This window comes from Dermochelys coriacea, chromosome 10 (genome assembly GCF_009764565.3).
Source record: "Dermochelys coriacea isolate rDerCor1 chromosome 10, rDerCor1.pri.v4, whole genome shotgun sequence".
Taxonomy (NCBI): domain Eukaryota; kingdom Metazoa; phylum Chordata; order Testudines; family Dermochelyidae; genus Dermochelys; species Dermochelys coriacea.
This window is the reverse complement of record NC_050077.1, coordinates 19,315,047-19,331,051: the sequence shown is the minus strand read 5'-3', so window position 1 is coordinate 19,331,051 and position 16,005 is coordinate 19,315,047.

Here is a 16,005-nt window from a genome sequence, read left to right as displayed (position 1 = left end):
GAGCTGCCCCCCGATCCATCTGTGTGTCCCCCCCAACCCCCACCACTATTACCACCACCGCTGCCCCCTCCACCACCCCCACTGGCTGTATACCATCTGCCTCAGCTCCTGCCTCTGGACTCAGCTGCTTGCTTGGCTTGCCACGCCCTATTTCCACCATTTGGGCCAGAAGCAGCAGCAAGCTAAAAAAGACTTGTGCAAGTGCACATGGGCACATGTGCCCCCCCCGGACTGCCTAACCCCCAGCTTTGCCCTTTACTACCTGCCCCATTTGCCACTTGCTTTGCCTCCTCTTTTGCTCCAGCCCCCCTTACTAGCTTCAGTTTGTTTGCCTGCCCCGCCCATTTCCTTCTGCAGCCTTTGTTTGTTTGCCCCGCCCCAGCCTCTGAAGCTAGCCCCTTGGTTTCCCTGTTCTACCCCCAGACCGCTTAGCCCCTCGCTCCGTGTGCCCATGCCCCCTCCCATGCGCTTGTGAACTCCCCATTTCAGTTGCAACCCTCTTCACTGCACCTTCAATGTTGTTGAATCCTGCCCCCCATAGTGCACCAAGAGGAGCCGGAATTTCCACCTTGTGTCGGTGACTGACCCCTAACCCCTGATTGCCCCCCGTTCAGCCCATCCCTTTTGGCGCCCTCCTCCTCTGCCTGCAGCCTAGCGGGGAGGAGTGGTCGACCTGCTTCCCCTCTCCCCTCCTCCTTTTGGTGTCCCCCCTTTCCTTCTTGCTCATGATGGCGGGGGATGAGACGGGTGAGACCTCTCCAGTAGCCCGAGCTCCCCCTCCCCCGCCTGCCCCTCCGTCACCCCCTCAAGCTTCTACCTCCGCTGCCAAACCATCTGCCATCGCCCACGTTGGGGCACCAGCAGCGACGGGCACCGGGGTGACCTCCACTGCTGCCACGTCTATCACCCCCTCAGATTCGGGGGGAGTCCTCCCAGCCGGCGGGAAGGGCCAGGGGAAGAAGAAGGGGAAGGGCCCCGCTAAAAAGACCAGGCCCTCCATGGCAGGGGCTGCCCCCAATGCCCCGGCCCCATCTCCAGCTGGGGCACCCCTCCCCGCTGTTCCCTCCACCAGCTCTGCAGGTGTCCCTCCCCCGGCCCCCAGAGCATACGCCCAGGTGGCGGCAGCCCCCCCGCCTGCCGCTACGTCATCTCTCCTGCCCACCACCTCCGCTACCATCTATAGCGGCCGGGGCCCCTTTCCCACCATGACTAGGAAGCACGGCGTCCGTTGCCTCCTGATGCCCGCTTCACCCCACGTGGAGACCTATGTGCGGGCGTTGGCGAGGGTGGTGGGGCCCACGGCCATTGTGGCGGCCTCCAAAATGTATGGCAAGGTCGTCTTCTTCTTAGCATCGGAGGCCGCCGCCCAGGAGGCGGTGGAGAAGGGCCTGGCGGTGGGGGGCGTGTTCGTCCCTTTAGAGCCGCTAGAGGACCTGGGCGTCCGCCTGGTCCTGACCTCGTCCCTCCCTTTCTTCCCAATGCCGCCCTGTTACCCGCCCTTTCTACCTTGGGGAAGCCCATCTCTGTCATTAGCCCTCTCCTGTTGGGCTGCAAAGACCCCGCCCTCCGTCACGTCCTCTCCTTCCGCCGGCAAGTGCAGCTTCAACTGCCGCCGGCGGCGCGCGACGGAGAGGCACTCGAGGAGTCCTTCCTAGTCCCCTACCAGGGGGCCCGTTACCGGGTGCATTATTCCACGGGGGAGGCCCGGTGCTACCTCTGCCGGGCGAAGGGGCACGTCCGGAGGGACTGCCCCCTGGCCCGGGAAGAAGGGGCATCCAGGATCCCCGAGCCCCGGCAGGGCACCGGCCCCGTCATCGCCAACGCCCCTGGCTGCCCAGCGCCCGAAACTGCCCCTCCTCCTTCCCAGTCCACCATTGCTCCCGCTCGGGCCCAAGGGGCACCTCCCCCACTATGCCCAAACGAGCGGGAGAACCCCGCCCCTGCTGTTTGCAATCTGGCGGGGCCTGTGGAGGAGGGTGCGGCAGGGACACCACCAAGCATGGGAGAGGACCCACCCCAAGGGGAATCTTCCCTCCCTTGTGCTGCCCCACCATTACCCCCTCGAGTCCCTGAGCCATCGCCTCTGCCCCCTGACACAACCCCTACTAGCCAGCCCCTGGATGATGCCATGGAGGGCTGGGCCCTAGTCCAGGGGAAGTGGGGCAAGCGGAAGGCTCGAGCTCCGCTCCTCCCATCTGACGAGGAGGCCCCCCGGAAGACCAGGAAGGGGGGCACTGATGCCGAGCCTTCCGCTCTTCCCACGAGTGTGTTCCATCCACCAGAGCCGGCTGGGGAAGGCGTGGCAGCACTGGAAGGTGGTATCTCCCCTCCACGGGAGTCCCTCCCCTCCAAGACCCCGAGGCACCATCTGAAACCCCAGTGTGCCCCGAAGTAACCGTCGCGTCAGGTGCTGGCGGGGAGAATCCCGGGGTAGCGGAAAACAATTTCCTATCTATATTTGAGGAGATAGAGGCCCTGGGTCTGACCCCGGTCACCCAGGGGGAGGACGATCCTATGCCAGCGGGCCTCGATCTGGGCGACTTCATTCCAGCCTCCCTTTCCCCATACTCCCTCCCCGTAACCGTTGCTTCTGCTCCCACCTCCGAGGAGCCCCTGGACTCCTCCATCACAGCTGGATACCCAGCTCTGCGGGCATCCCTCGCTGGTGAGGAGCATTCGACCTCCTTTCCGGGAGAGGACCCTACAGAAGAAAGTCCACCTCCTGATGCCGTGGATGCCAAATCCACCAGAGAGCTTGCGCCCGGCATCAGTGAGAGCCCTCTCCCGACCCAGAATCTCACCTCTACCCCTGCCCCTGCCCTTATCCCGCCCACCTCCCGAGATATTATTGCCCCCCCTGGGATTGTCTCCTTCCCCTTTCCAACAGATGACTCCCAGGGAATGGCCTTTGTGTTTGCCCGTCCCGACCCACCAGGGGCTGCTATCCTCCCTCCGCTCCCCCTATCGCCCCAGCATTCAGGTCAACCCATCAGGAGCCCCGTCGGGGGTCCGCACCCTGTCTGCCCGTCTCACTGGGCCAGGGGGCTGTACCAAGGGCCCCATCGGGGAGCAACCAGACCATAACCCCAGCCCCCCATGCGCTGCGAGAGGAGTTGCGGGAGTTCTTAGAAGACGTCCGTGGCTCCCGCAACAAAGTCCAGCTTGCCCTCCAGCGATGGGGGGACTTTAATCAAATCCTCCGGGCCGCAAGGGCCCTCATGGGGGAGGGGAAAAGGACCGGGAGACAGGGCGCCGCGGCCTACCAGCGGGTCCGCCACTTCCGTGACTCCTTACTCACCTACGAGGTGGGTCACGGACTGCTGCGCGGCCCGCCGGGAGCCACGAGCATCCCTGCCGGCGAGGATCCCCCCCAGCCCTCCTCATGGCACCCTTTACCATCGCAACATTGAACACCCGCGGCTGTAGGATGGGTCACGGGTATCTGGGCATTTACCTTTCTGCCACGCATCCCTCTCCTCCGGAGAACTGGCAGAATTTAGAGGGCGGGGTGATAGAGCAGCTCCGGAAATGGACAGGACTACTCTGGTGCCTTTCCCTTCGAGGGAGAGCACTAGTGCTTAATCAACTAGTCCTGTCCATGCTCTGGTACCGGCTCAACACCCTGGTCCCGGCTCCGGGTTTCCTGGCCAACCTCCGGACATCGATTCTGAAGTTCTTTTGGTCAGGACTGCACTGGGTCCCTGCAGGGGTTCTTCATCTACCTCTGGAGGAGGGAGGGGAGGGCCTAAAATGTCTGCTCACTCAGGTCCATGTCTTCCGTCTCCAGACCCTGCAGAGGCTCCTTTATGGTGCAGGTAGTCCGGCGTGGAGCATACTGGTGCACGCCTTCCTGCGCCGCTTCCGAGGGCTCCGATATGACCGGCAGCTCCTTTATCTCCATCCGAGAGGTCTTCTGCGAGACCTCTCCGGGCTGCCGGTCTTCTACCAGGACCTCCTCCGGACCTGGAAACTCTTTACAACGAGCAGGTCCATGGCGGCCACCGAGGGGGCAGATCTCCTCGCGGAGCCCCTGCTACACAATCCCCAGCTCCGTGTGCAGGTGGCGGAGTCCCGCTCGGTGCGCCAGAGGTTGGTCCTGGCAGAGGTCACAAGAGTCGGAGACCTCCTGGACTATGACCGGGGAGACTGGTTGGATCCCCTGATGCTCGCTCAGCGCATGGGGCTTTCCAGACCTTGTACTCCCCGGCGCATACTTCAGGAGGTGAAGGCCGCTTTGCCGCCCGATGCTCGGGTTTATCTCAACCGGGTCCTGCACGAGGGCACGCCCCACCCACCCGTTACCCCAGGCCTGCCGGACCTTTTAATTGGACCCCTGCCCCGTGGACCCAACCAACCCCTTCACCCCTTCACTAGAAGCCGGCTGCACGAGATGCAGCCGGTCTGCTTTCAAACCGCTCCAAGAAAACATCTCTACACGCTCGTGCTCCATACCCTTCATGCCTGCACTCTCGTGTCCCGCCCCGATACAAAATGGCGGGACCTCCTGCCACCTTTGGAGGGTGAGGAGCCCTGGTGGGCCAGCCTATAATCCACCTTAGTCCCAAGGCCCACCGGGGATGTCAGTTGGCGGTTCCTTCACGGAGCCGTGAGCACGGGCGTGTACTTGGAGCGGTTCACCACAATCCCAGACACCTGCCCCTTTTGCGGCGTGAGGGATACCCTGGCACATGTCTACCTGGAGTGTGCCAGGCTGCAGCCCCTATTCCGGCTCCTCACCAATATTTTATTACGTTTTTGGTTGCACTTCTCCCCTCACCTTCTCATTTATGCACTCCCTATCCGTGGCCCCACAAAGTCACGGGATCTCCTGGTCAGCCTCCTCCTGGCCCTAGCTAAAATGGCCATCTACAAAACCAGAGTGAGGAGGTTGGCCGATGGAGTATCCTGTGACTGTGGGGCCTATTTCCGATCCTCGGTCTGTTCACGTATCCGGGCAGAGTTCCTCTGGGCGGCGTCCTCTGACTCCCTTGACGCCTTTGAGGAGCAGTGGGCACTGTCTGGGGTTCTCTGCTCGGTGTCCCCGTCCGGTTCCCTTCATTTGACCCTTTGACTGCACTCCTATCCCTGTTGTTTTATTAATTGTCCCCCGGAATTTTTTGGGTATCTAGGTCCTGTGGATCCCCCTGTTAGGCTGGGGGGGATCCTTTAGCAGTGGACGGGCTTCGCCCGCCCACTTCCGGATCCCAATAAGACTACTTTTCTATAGCTATCTGGCCTTGCCCCGTCACACTCTTTATTTGTGAAATCATTCTTTTCAAGAAGTGACTTACTGGTTGTCCTTTACTTTCAGGGTTTGACTATTGTATAGATATTGGTGCTTATGAACAGGTATGCAAAACCCTAAAAAAAACCCTTTAAAATTAAAAACAAAAAAAATACAAAAAATGTGCTCATGGGAAAAATAAAAGCAACATCCAGAGAGCCTCCTCCCTGTCTCCTTTTCTTTAGGATTCATTCAGGAGGTTTGGTCCATACAGAAACCACAAAAAATGTCAACACTCAGGACTGAGAGGAATTACTTTAGTGTGGGTCATTGGACTAGAAATAGGAGTAATGAGATCAAATTAAGGACAAGAAAAACTTTGGCAGTGCCATTCTTATTTTAAGCTCAGAAGGGACAACTGTGATCATGTAATTTGACTTTCTGCTTAGAACCCCTGGGATATAGTTTTCACCCAATAATTCCAATAGTAGAAGGAATTATTCTTGTCTATTACATCAATAACTTGTTCCTAAACTAAAGCATATCTCTTAGAAAGGCATCCAGTCTTTGAAGACTTCAAGAGGAGAGGATCTATTAGGCTGTCCATTTTTCTTTGTAGGAAAAGTTCCGTATCTTTGGACTTTTAAAACTAGACTACATTTTCTAAACACTAGAAATTATCCCATAGGGAATAATCCTACATTTGGCAGGGAATAGACTGGATGATCCAATAGCTCTTTAGAGAGACAAGGTGAGTGAGGAAATATCTTTCGTTGGACCAATTTCTGTTTGTGAAAGAAAGAAAAGCTCTTGAGTTTACACATCTCTCGCACCAACAGAAGTTGGTCCAATAAAAGGTGTTACCTCACCCATCTTGTTTCTCTAATATCCTGGGACTGACAGGGCTACAACAACACTGCATAGAGCAATAGCTCTTTTTTTCATTTATAACATCTGTAATTCATTGCTATCCCTAAATGACATTACTTTGTATTTTAACATCCAAACTCCATTAAAACAGAGCAGGTGTTTGGCTTGATGAAAAGGAGAATTTTACAGAATATAATATATTTTTTTCTCTTTTAATTCAGACAAGCTACTTTGGGGGGGAGGGGGGGATTCTTCCATAAACTGCAAATTATCTTATTTCAAAATCAAGCCATCAGTAGTAGCAGAGGAAATTGACTTGCTATCTCTTTCAATACTGAGCCAATCTTATTTTCCATGTTTTTTTATATCTTGTCTTTTGTATGTTCCTATCTATTATATTTCCTAATATACAAAGGAGTTCTTATGTGCTGGAATTGTGTTTACCTTAACAGTAGGAACCAAATCATCTTGTCTCTACTGAGACACCGCAGTCTCCACTTTAGCCCTGTCACAGTAACTCTAAATTGTTGTGGTTTTTGGTGAGTGTACTGGATCTGAGTGTACTCACCGATGCATATGGAAAAATGACTGGTCTAAAAGCAGAAGTTGTGATGCGTAATATCAACAATTATAAGTCATTCAGTACAGAGATTATTCTTTATCAGAACACATTCTGCATTTGTGGTACATGATTAAGAATCTGCGGGCCTTCATTTGCACCATTATATAAGTCTAGTATCCTTTTTTCACAGGAAGAAAGGCTTTTATGATTTGTGGTGAGCCTAAGCTGTTGAGGTATATTGGGTGGAATTGGACATGGATTTGTAAGCAGGGAGCAGATGAGGCCATGAATTGCGAATCTGTGTGGAAGCTGTAAAAAGTCAGGGCCCTAAGCATATCTGTGTTTAAGGCTAACCCGAGGATAGCTCATAGACAGTATATAAAAGCTGATGCAAGCCTTTTTATTATCAAAGGGTGACTAAACTTCACACATGGGGCTCTTTCAGCTATGGTGAATGTGCCTAAACAAAAACAAGGTAAACAGATCTTCTGATGAATACCAAAGCTTATTTACATTTAAAATCTGTTGATGAGATGACAGACACGGATTTGAAAAAACCTTTTACTTCGTTTCCTACGGAGGCCTCTTCAGTTACTCTGTGCTAAGTAGCTACATTGGGCTCCAATTCAGCAGCTTTAAGAATGTGTGTAATCTCCCTGAAATCAACTGGACTAAGCATGAGCGTCAATTTAATGTTCTTGAAAGTTTTGCTGAATCAGGACTGAAGTCAAGACTCTGTACTCAATTTGTTTCATTCTGCTATACAACAGTATTGGCAAGAAGAAAACATAGTGTAACCCAAGCCAAAGAGCACCAACATTTATGCACTTCCCAATATGAGACCACACGGAGGTGGGGGAGGGCAGAGAGCACCTCTATCCCTTTTGGTCCTATCCTGAGGCTACTATTTAATTGGAAGTTGTCTGTGACCTTGACTAGACTTTTTTTTTTTTCTCCAAATACAAGTAACCATAAACATCAACAATTCCAATACTAAATTATCTAAAGCATCTGAAATCTAAATAAAGATGTGTGTGTGTGTATATATATAGATATAGAAGCGTAAGGATGAACAACCTTCATAATGCCATTGGAATTTGAACCATCACTATAGAATACTGTAGAGTTTTTAATCAGGATAAGGAACAAGTATGTGAAATTGTCTTTATTTTATTTAACTGTTTCAGATCTTCACAAACCCTATAAGCAAGAACACAACTGAATGGAAATTGCTTATTCAAATGTGAAGTATTTGCTTCAAAATTCTGTGATGTGTCTCACCCCTGTAAGTGAATTGAAAGCGTGTCCTTCTGGCTTGTCTGAGCATGTCCTTCTGTTAGGTTTTTTGGCATGTCTTGGCTGTGACAATACACACTGTATTGATAAAGCTAAACAAATTGCTGACCTCTATATAAAATTGGTAGCTGAAAATACTGCAAATAGGATATAAGAAATATATATTTTGCCTTTGTTTATGTCTTGACCATTTAGATTGTATTGTATTCAGGGTGGGGGTTGTCTTTCATTATATATTTGTACAGCATCTAGCACAAGAAGGCCCTGATCCCAATTGGGGCCTCTAGGCAGTACTGTAATACAAATAATAAAAACAAAAGGAGTATTTGTGGCACCTTAGAGACTAACAAATTTATTTGAGCATAAGCTTTCGTGAGCTACAGCTCACTTCATTGGATGCATTCGGTGGAAAATACAGTGGGGAGATTTATATACACACACAGAGAACATGAAACAATGGGTTTTATCATACACACTGTAAGGAGAGTGATCACTTAAGATGAGCTATTACCACCAGGAAGGGGGATGGGGGGGAAGGGGGAAAACCTTTTTATGGTGATAATCAAGGTGGACCATTTCCAGCAGTTAACAAGAACATCTGAGGAATAGTGGAGGGGGGGGGGGGAGAAATAACGTGGGGAAATAGTTTTACTTTGTGTAATGACCCATCCACTCCCAGTCTCTATTCAAGCCTAAGTTAATTGTATCCAGTTTGTAAATTAATTCAAATTCCTCAGTCTCTCGTTAGAGTCTGTTTTTGAAGTTTTTTTGTTGAAGGATAGCCACTCTCAGGTCTGTAATCAAGTGACCGGAGAGATTGAAGTGTTCTCCGACTGATTTTTGAATGTTATAATTCTTGATGTCTGATTTTGTGTCCATTTATTCTTTTACGTAGAGACTGTCCAGTTTGACCAATGTACATGGCAGAGGGGCATTGTTGGCACATGATGGCATATATCACATTGGTAGATGCGCAGGTGAAGGAGCCTCTGATAGTGTGGCTGATGTGATTAGGCCCTATGATGGTATCCCCTGAATAGATATGTGGACACAATTGGCAACGGGCTTTGTTGCAAGGATAGGTTCCTGGATTAGAATAAAAGAGATGTTGGGAAATGTGTATATATTGTACGTCCTTCTGATGTATGTTGGCTATGTTGTTTGTAGTCTGCAGTACAGCCAAAGATTTTGCATTGGCTATGTAATGTTGATTAAATGTGCAAAAACTTAATGTAGACTTAAGGTTTCCCAGAGCTGCCTTGTACCCTTTCAGAACATGGAATTCGGCTAAACTCAAACCTCTGAAAGCCAGGAAACACAAAGTTAAAGCATATGCCACCCCTAGAATGCAACCTTAATATTGCCTTTTTTGCATGATGCCCCAATGTGCTGATAACATGCCTACTAGCACTCTACCTATACAGATGCTACAAAATGCTTTGGGAACAGAACATGGGAGCATTATGAAACACAGTCTAACAACTTCTCTTTCCAGGGTAAAATGTGGGTTTAGATCAAGCATAGCAAACAAGAGCTATCTACACATGGCTTACACTCAAACTGAGTCTACTCCACCTCTTGCCCTGATGAGTCCCTCAGAGGCATTTGCACTTCAGTTAGCCCCAGAAACCACTATCATGTATGACACCAGACTGCTGACAATCCTCATGACTAGTCCCTGTGCACTGCTAGTCCTTCCTCACATCCACTCCTTATGGCACCATCTTTACTGAACCATTCCCAGTGGCTTTTGCCAGCTCCAGATGCTTGCGTTAAGGTTGTGGTGCAGGAATGTCAAGTTCATCAAAATTGTATTTCCTGGCTCTCAGTCTTTGAGTGTAGCAGAACACAGAGTTCTGGAAGGTCACAAGACAACACTGTTAAACCTTAACTGTGCATTAATGAAGTTCTGGGGCATTTAATTTCCTAGGTTTTAAACATCACTTCTCAGCATCTCCAGGTACAACAGTCATTGCTTCTGGCAGTTGTTCCTTAGCCACAGAATGTACTGACTGCATATTGGTCCTTCACTGCCTCGCATCTTTTCCTGTTTCCCTACCTGTCCAGCATTGCCCAGTTCTACCTCCTTCACCCTGCTCCCCATGGAGAAGTGGGCATTGGCACAGGACCCACAGATTGAGGAGCTGGGGAGGGGATATAGGAGGAGTGGAGGAATGAAAGGCATGGGTATGGATTTTTTTGGGGGGTGGGACAGAGCTGAAGTCCCCCCCAAACCCCCACTGCACAGATCTGACCCCTTCCTTTCCTGCTCATCCCTGCTGCTTTGCTGTAATCTTAATCTCTATGAGAGTGTGGTATTTCTGCAAAAGCAATGGAGAAGAAAATTGTGCTTGATTGAACAGGAAAAATAAGGCATACGATAGGAATAATAAACCTCTGTATGAATGGCCTAGTCTCATACTTCTTACTCAGTAAAAGCTAGCAGTTCTAATAATATTGATAAGTAATCTATCTTTTTTGTAATTTCTAAAGGATGCTGAGTATTTTCTAAACAAAAAGGAAAAAGTCTTTGCTTCTTTGACTTTATATGATCTCTGTAAACAGCAGCTAGATGGGGGAAGAGCTGTAAGTCTCTTGTACTCCCTTATGGTTTGATGAGGGTTTTTTAAAAATACAGATTTTTTTTTTTAGAGAGGATAGGAGTGGGGGGGGGGGTTAATAGGCTTGGTGGAAGAAGGGAATTTTGAGGAGCTGTTTGAAAAGAGAATGAAGAAGAGCTATGGCAGACCAGGCTAGGGAGTGAATTCCGTAGACGGAGATGTGAAGATGAGTGGGAGAAGAAGACTAAAGGGGCGGGGGGGAGAGGTCATGAACTGAAGGGTGGTGCAGGGTGGAGGATCTGTACCAGGGAGGCAAAGAAGAGCTAGGTTGTGCATGTCTTTTAGGACAAGGACAAAGTGCTTACATTAACATATAGGGGAGTTTTGCCCAAGACTGCATGCACGCAATCCAATACCGAAAAAGAAATCCCTGTAGTCCTGATTCTGCAAGGTGCTTAGCACCACAGTTCCCTCTGACTTGGATGGCAGTAGGGAGTCAATGTGTTCAGCACCTGTAGAAGTGAGCATAGGTACAGAGTAAACACAGGCTGTGTTTGGGAAGACCCTGGGAAGTAGAAACTAGTGATGGATGAACCTCAGACAGTGTGGCTATGCACCCACATTGTCTTGCTCTGCAAAACTGGGCTGGTAACCTCCATTAGAGCAAGTTCTCTTGAGAGATTTCTGGGACTTTGTCTTCAGTTGTGCTGGAAATTCCACAAGAGCAATGCTTTTACAATATAGCATTTCTCCTACAAGTCCCTGCCTGAAGTGGCAGAAAGGTTGAGGTCCATGAAAATGAAGAATAAGAGGAAAACATATTATCCAAGTATTTCTGTACCTCCTATATGTTTGGTTCCCGATCAGGTTGGGTCATTATTTTGTCTAAACCATTTTGTCCACCTGTTATAGAAAAATAGCTCACAAACTGTGCTGCAGAAGATGAACTGGCCAGTATATTGTCATAAAGGGCTAATTTCCCCACTTATGGTTTTCAGATAAGTGCTGCTTTTTCCCTACTTAAGGCCTCCATTGATGCCCAGTGAAGTCAATGGAAAGAACCCCTGCCTTGCTTTCTAAATGTGTTGGATTGGGCCTCAATTTCTTTTTTCTAAGGAAATCCAGAACCAATCTCATAATGTGGCTCTAATATATAATACAAATTAACCTGCATTAATTATACTTAAGCAAATTGAGATAAGTCTTGATTTCAGAGTAGCAGCCGTGTTAGTCTGTATTCACAAAAAAGAAAAGGAGTATTTGTGGCACCTTAGAGACTAACAAATTTATTTGAGCATAAGCTTTCGTGAGCTACAGCTCACTTCATCGGATGCATTCGGGCATTCGATGAAGTGAGCTGTAGCTCACGAAAGCTTATGCTCAAAAAAATTTGTTAGTCTCTAAGGTGCCACAAGTACTCCTTTTCTTTTTTGAGATAAGTCTTGCTGCCTTTGTCTCTAGCTTCCTGTTTCTTTAGATCTTAGAGGGAGGAACGTGAGTATGAATAATGTATTACAATTTTGCTCTGATTGAACTTTCTATGATATTTACTCGTGTACATTAACAGATCACTTTAGGAGCTACTCTCTTTCCACTATCAGTTGCAATGAAGGCTTGAATAGAATAAACTGTTATTTCCTTATAGTCTTACCTGTATTCCTTGTAAATAATGGTAGGTAGACAGAGACTCCCAAAGCTATGTGCTAATGTATGTCTACTAATTTGCGATTGCCAATATGGGTGATACTCTTGTAGCTTTGTTTGCAGGCAAGAATTTTTTAGGAAGGGTTTTTTCCCCTCTGTAGAGATCTTTTTTGAATGTGCTAAAATCGGTAAGGTGTTTGTGTGTTTTTGTTTTGTTAATAATCTGCCTCCTGTGTTCTTGGATGCTCTCTTGTTAAGGATACCCCCCATGTTAGCAGACCAAAACATCTGTCTCTTTCAAGGAAAATAATACAGTAATGAAATTCCCATGTGTGTCTCCCTTTTAATAGGGTTCAAGATTTCACAGAAAATCTGTCTCCCATGGCAACCAACCTTGATGTGGGTCAGGGGTGTATAAACTACTTGCATCATGCTGCTTTTTCTGTACAGCATGTCCATTTCTACTTTGTTTTTGTAATGTATCTCCCTGGATGTGATTGGGGGGAAACTTCTTTGGATTGCAATAGTGTGAGCTTAAGGAAAGGGAAGAAAAGGTGGAGGAATAGCACTTTCTAGTTAAAATATTTCCAACACCAGTGAACTGTAATTTGACAAGAAAGAACTTGATGTTGAAATTCTATAAGCAAGGAAAGATGCAGACAGTGGAAAAACAAAAGATAAGGACTGTGGGCATCTGCTACAAATCAGTGGGGCAAGAAGAAGGCAAGATAGAGAATCCTGACAATTTATCAAGTAATTCTTCAAAACAGCGAGACACAATTTTAATTGAGGAAACATGTAACTACTCCAATTTTCCTTGAATATCAAAAGATTGCTAAATATGCATTAAAGAGGTAACGGAGTTACATGATCCAAAGCAGGAGCTCCAACCAGAATCACCCTAGATCTACAGCAGGGAATCAAATGAGAACTTGAAAGTTATAAGGAAGCCTGGAGCCAGTGACCATGTGAATAGTAAGAAATGGTCTTGTAGAATGTAGCAGTACAAAGGTATTAGATTTCGCAGAAAGCAAATTTTAGGAAAATAAGGAATCTAGTGAGTGAGGTGCAATCAGGTGAAGTATTAAAATCCAACCATGTGGAAGAAGGCTGAGGAATAAATAAATAAAATAAATAAATAAAAACAAACAAACAAAAAAAACCCAACACAATGTGCAGCTGTCTCTGAAAAATGAAGAATGTAAGGGATAAAATGTTTTCAGTGTGAATTCAAAGGAAATTAGTTAAAGATCAGAGGGGTTTATTCATGGCTCTGCTGGCCCTCTGCCAGTGGTGAATTTCACCCCTCTGATTCTAAATTGGAAAGAGTTTGTAAATTGTTTAGGGACCTAGGGAGAGGGACAGAGAAACAGGGGCAGAAAGTAACTAAATGAGATTCAGGTTGGAAAATGTTAGAGAAGAGTAGTTCTCAATGAAATATAATTCATTCAATTGATTTAGCCCTTCTGCTCACCCATTATACATAAGTGGATTGTGTTTTCCTTGGCTTTGTTGTTTCAGTGCATCTTTCCAAATTTACCAGTGCAGGATGCTGACCTGAGTGTTCCAAAGTTTGAGCTGTGTTCGTTTGCTGTAATTGGTTAGATCAGTTGTATGGAATAGTTTGTTTGTGACCTGGATGAGGGCATGAGCACCTCCAAAGCCAGATCATCATGCTTTCTGTTGCATGTGTGCTTGTCTTACTGTCTCCCATCGCAGTTGTGTGCACACAGCCAGCAGTAGGATTGGACTTCCAGAGCAAACGTTGTGTGTGCACATTTTAAATTATTGTCTGCAAATAACCTCCCAGGAGGCTTTTAAATTTTGCTTTCTAGGAGTTTTACCAATAAAGCTCAACCATTCAGACATCAGAGGAAAATAAATATATAGGCACATAAATATTTAGTATTCCAAGACAGATCTACTGCCATGATTAATTTGGTCTTAACTTTGCAACTCACTCAGTCTTGCCTACCAGCTATTCGCTTAAAGGACCATTTCCAGAAAAACCTTATCAAATGCATTTAGAAGTCCTCCCTATAATGACAACTCTTGGTGGGATATTTCTTCCCCACAGTGATAAACTCCAGTCATATCAGTTAACAAGATCCTGGAGTTTTTAAAGCCTGGCTGGTTTGCAGCCGTCTGATAACAGCTTTTTAAGCGATGCTTTAAGATCTCTTCCCGTCCTGTTTGATTTGCCTTAGAATAAATTTGTACCAGCCTTTCAGGGAACTGGCTTAATTGAAAACATTGATGAATCTCTTTCTTCCATCATATCAGCCCCATGCTGAATTAGGAGTTGAATTGCCATTGGCTCTCCCCACACACCTGCACAAACTCCTATTCCCACCTTCAAGAGAGGTACAAACACAGAATCCTTAACTCCTTTGTGGCTATCCACTGGACTTAGAGGAGCTTTGAAAACTAGCTTCTCCTCTTCCCCTCCCTGTCCCAACTCCAAAACAGATTTTTGGCAGAGGAGATTGATAGCTAAAGGGGGAGGAGCCTTCTCTCCTCTACCACGTTCTACAATCCACTTGTGAAACCCTAGTGCTGCCAGAGCTCCCCTCCTCCATCCCCTCCCCTCCCCATTCACACTAGTGGAAGGGACCATGTAAAATAAGCTAATAGTTTTCAACATTTTCCATCCAGGATCTCCTTTTCCATCTACCCATGAGCCAGAGACAAAGCATGTCTGCTGATAGTAGAGTGGGGGCAGCTTCCTTCTGTGTGAGCATGTTCAGTCCAAAAGAGCAACAAATCAGGGGAGGGAGACATGACCCTACTTGGCCCCCTACCCACGTGTCTCCTCTGCCATGAGCTAACCACAATACCCCTCCGATTTAGCAGTATTGGAAGGGCAGGGTGACTCACCTATTTTGACCCCCATGTTGAGAGCCGCTGATACATGCCACAGAGAATAAGATTTAGCCACTTAGTAAATTAAAGCAACAATTATTGTTGCTTTCTAAATGCTCCCACCCTTTGATTATTCATGATTTAGGTTACTTTCCCCCATGGGTGAATAATGCAAAATAACATTCATACAAATATTTGTTCAGGTGTTTAAATTAAGGAGGAAATGCTCCTTTAAATGAATAGTGGTAGGCAAGACTATGGTGAGATGCACACATTAATCATGCCAGTAGACTTAGCTTAGAATACTAAATATTTATGGTAATTTTTAGCATGTGTAACTCATTCTGTGACATTCACCAGAATATAAATATCAGAGTCTGACATAGCATTACTCACCATGTATAAATTGTCATAGCTCTTTACTGCTAATCGCTCAGACCATTCCAACCTCATTAATTAATGAGTGAGTGAAATGAATTTTATTCCATTGTAAAGAGCAAATCTCTGTGTATTACTTAAAGAGTAACAGGTACTGCGAGGAAGCAACAGAGATGATTGGTCAGCTTTAAGGAGTGTATGTATACAAAGTGATCGCTGTGGAAAGTTTTATAATGGCTTAAGGAAGACTTTCAAAAACACCTTTGTAATGCTGCAGCACAAATCCCATTGTCAGTCAATGAACTTGTGCTCCAAACACTTTAGACACTTTAGAAAATCCCCTCCTCAGTCAACAAATAACATTACTGCATTATTTGTCCTGTTGTTTAAGTATAGCTAATTACAACTAGGAGCAGTATAGGGAAATATTCTGGCAATGTTATTTCATTACCTACTCAAAATTGGAAAAGGTTTGACTCTGTGTGTGTGTGCGATATTTGAGGGTTATCTCCTCAGTTGGTGTAAATCATAATTCCACTGAAGTCTATGTACACCAGCTCACGATTTAGATATATACACATAAAAATGCATGATTGATAGGAGCTATG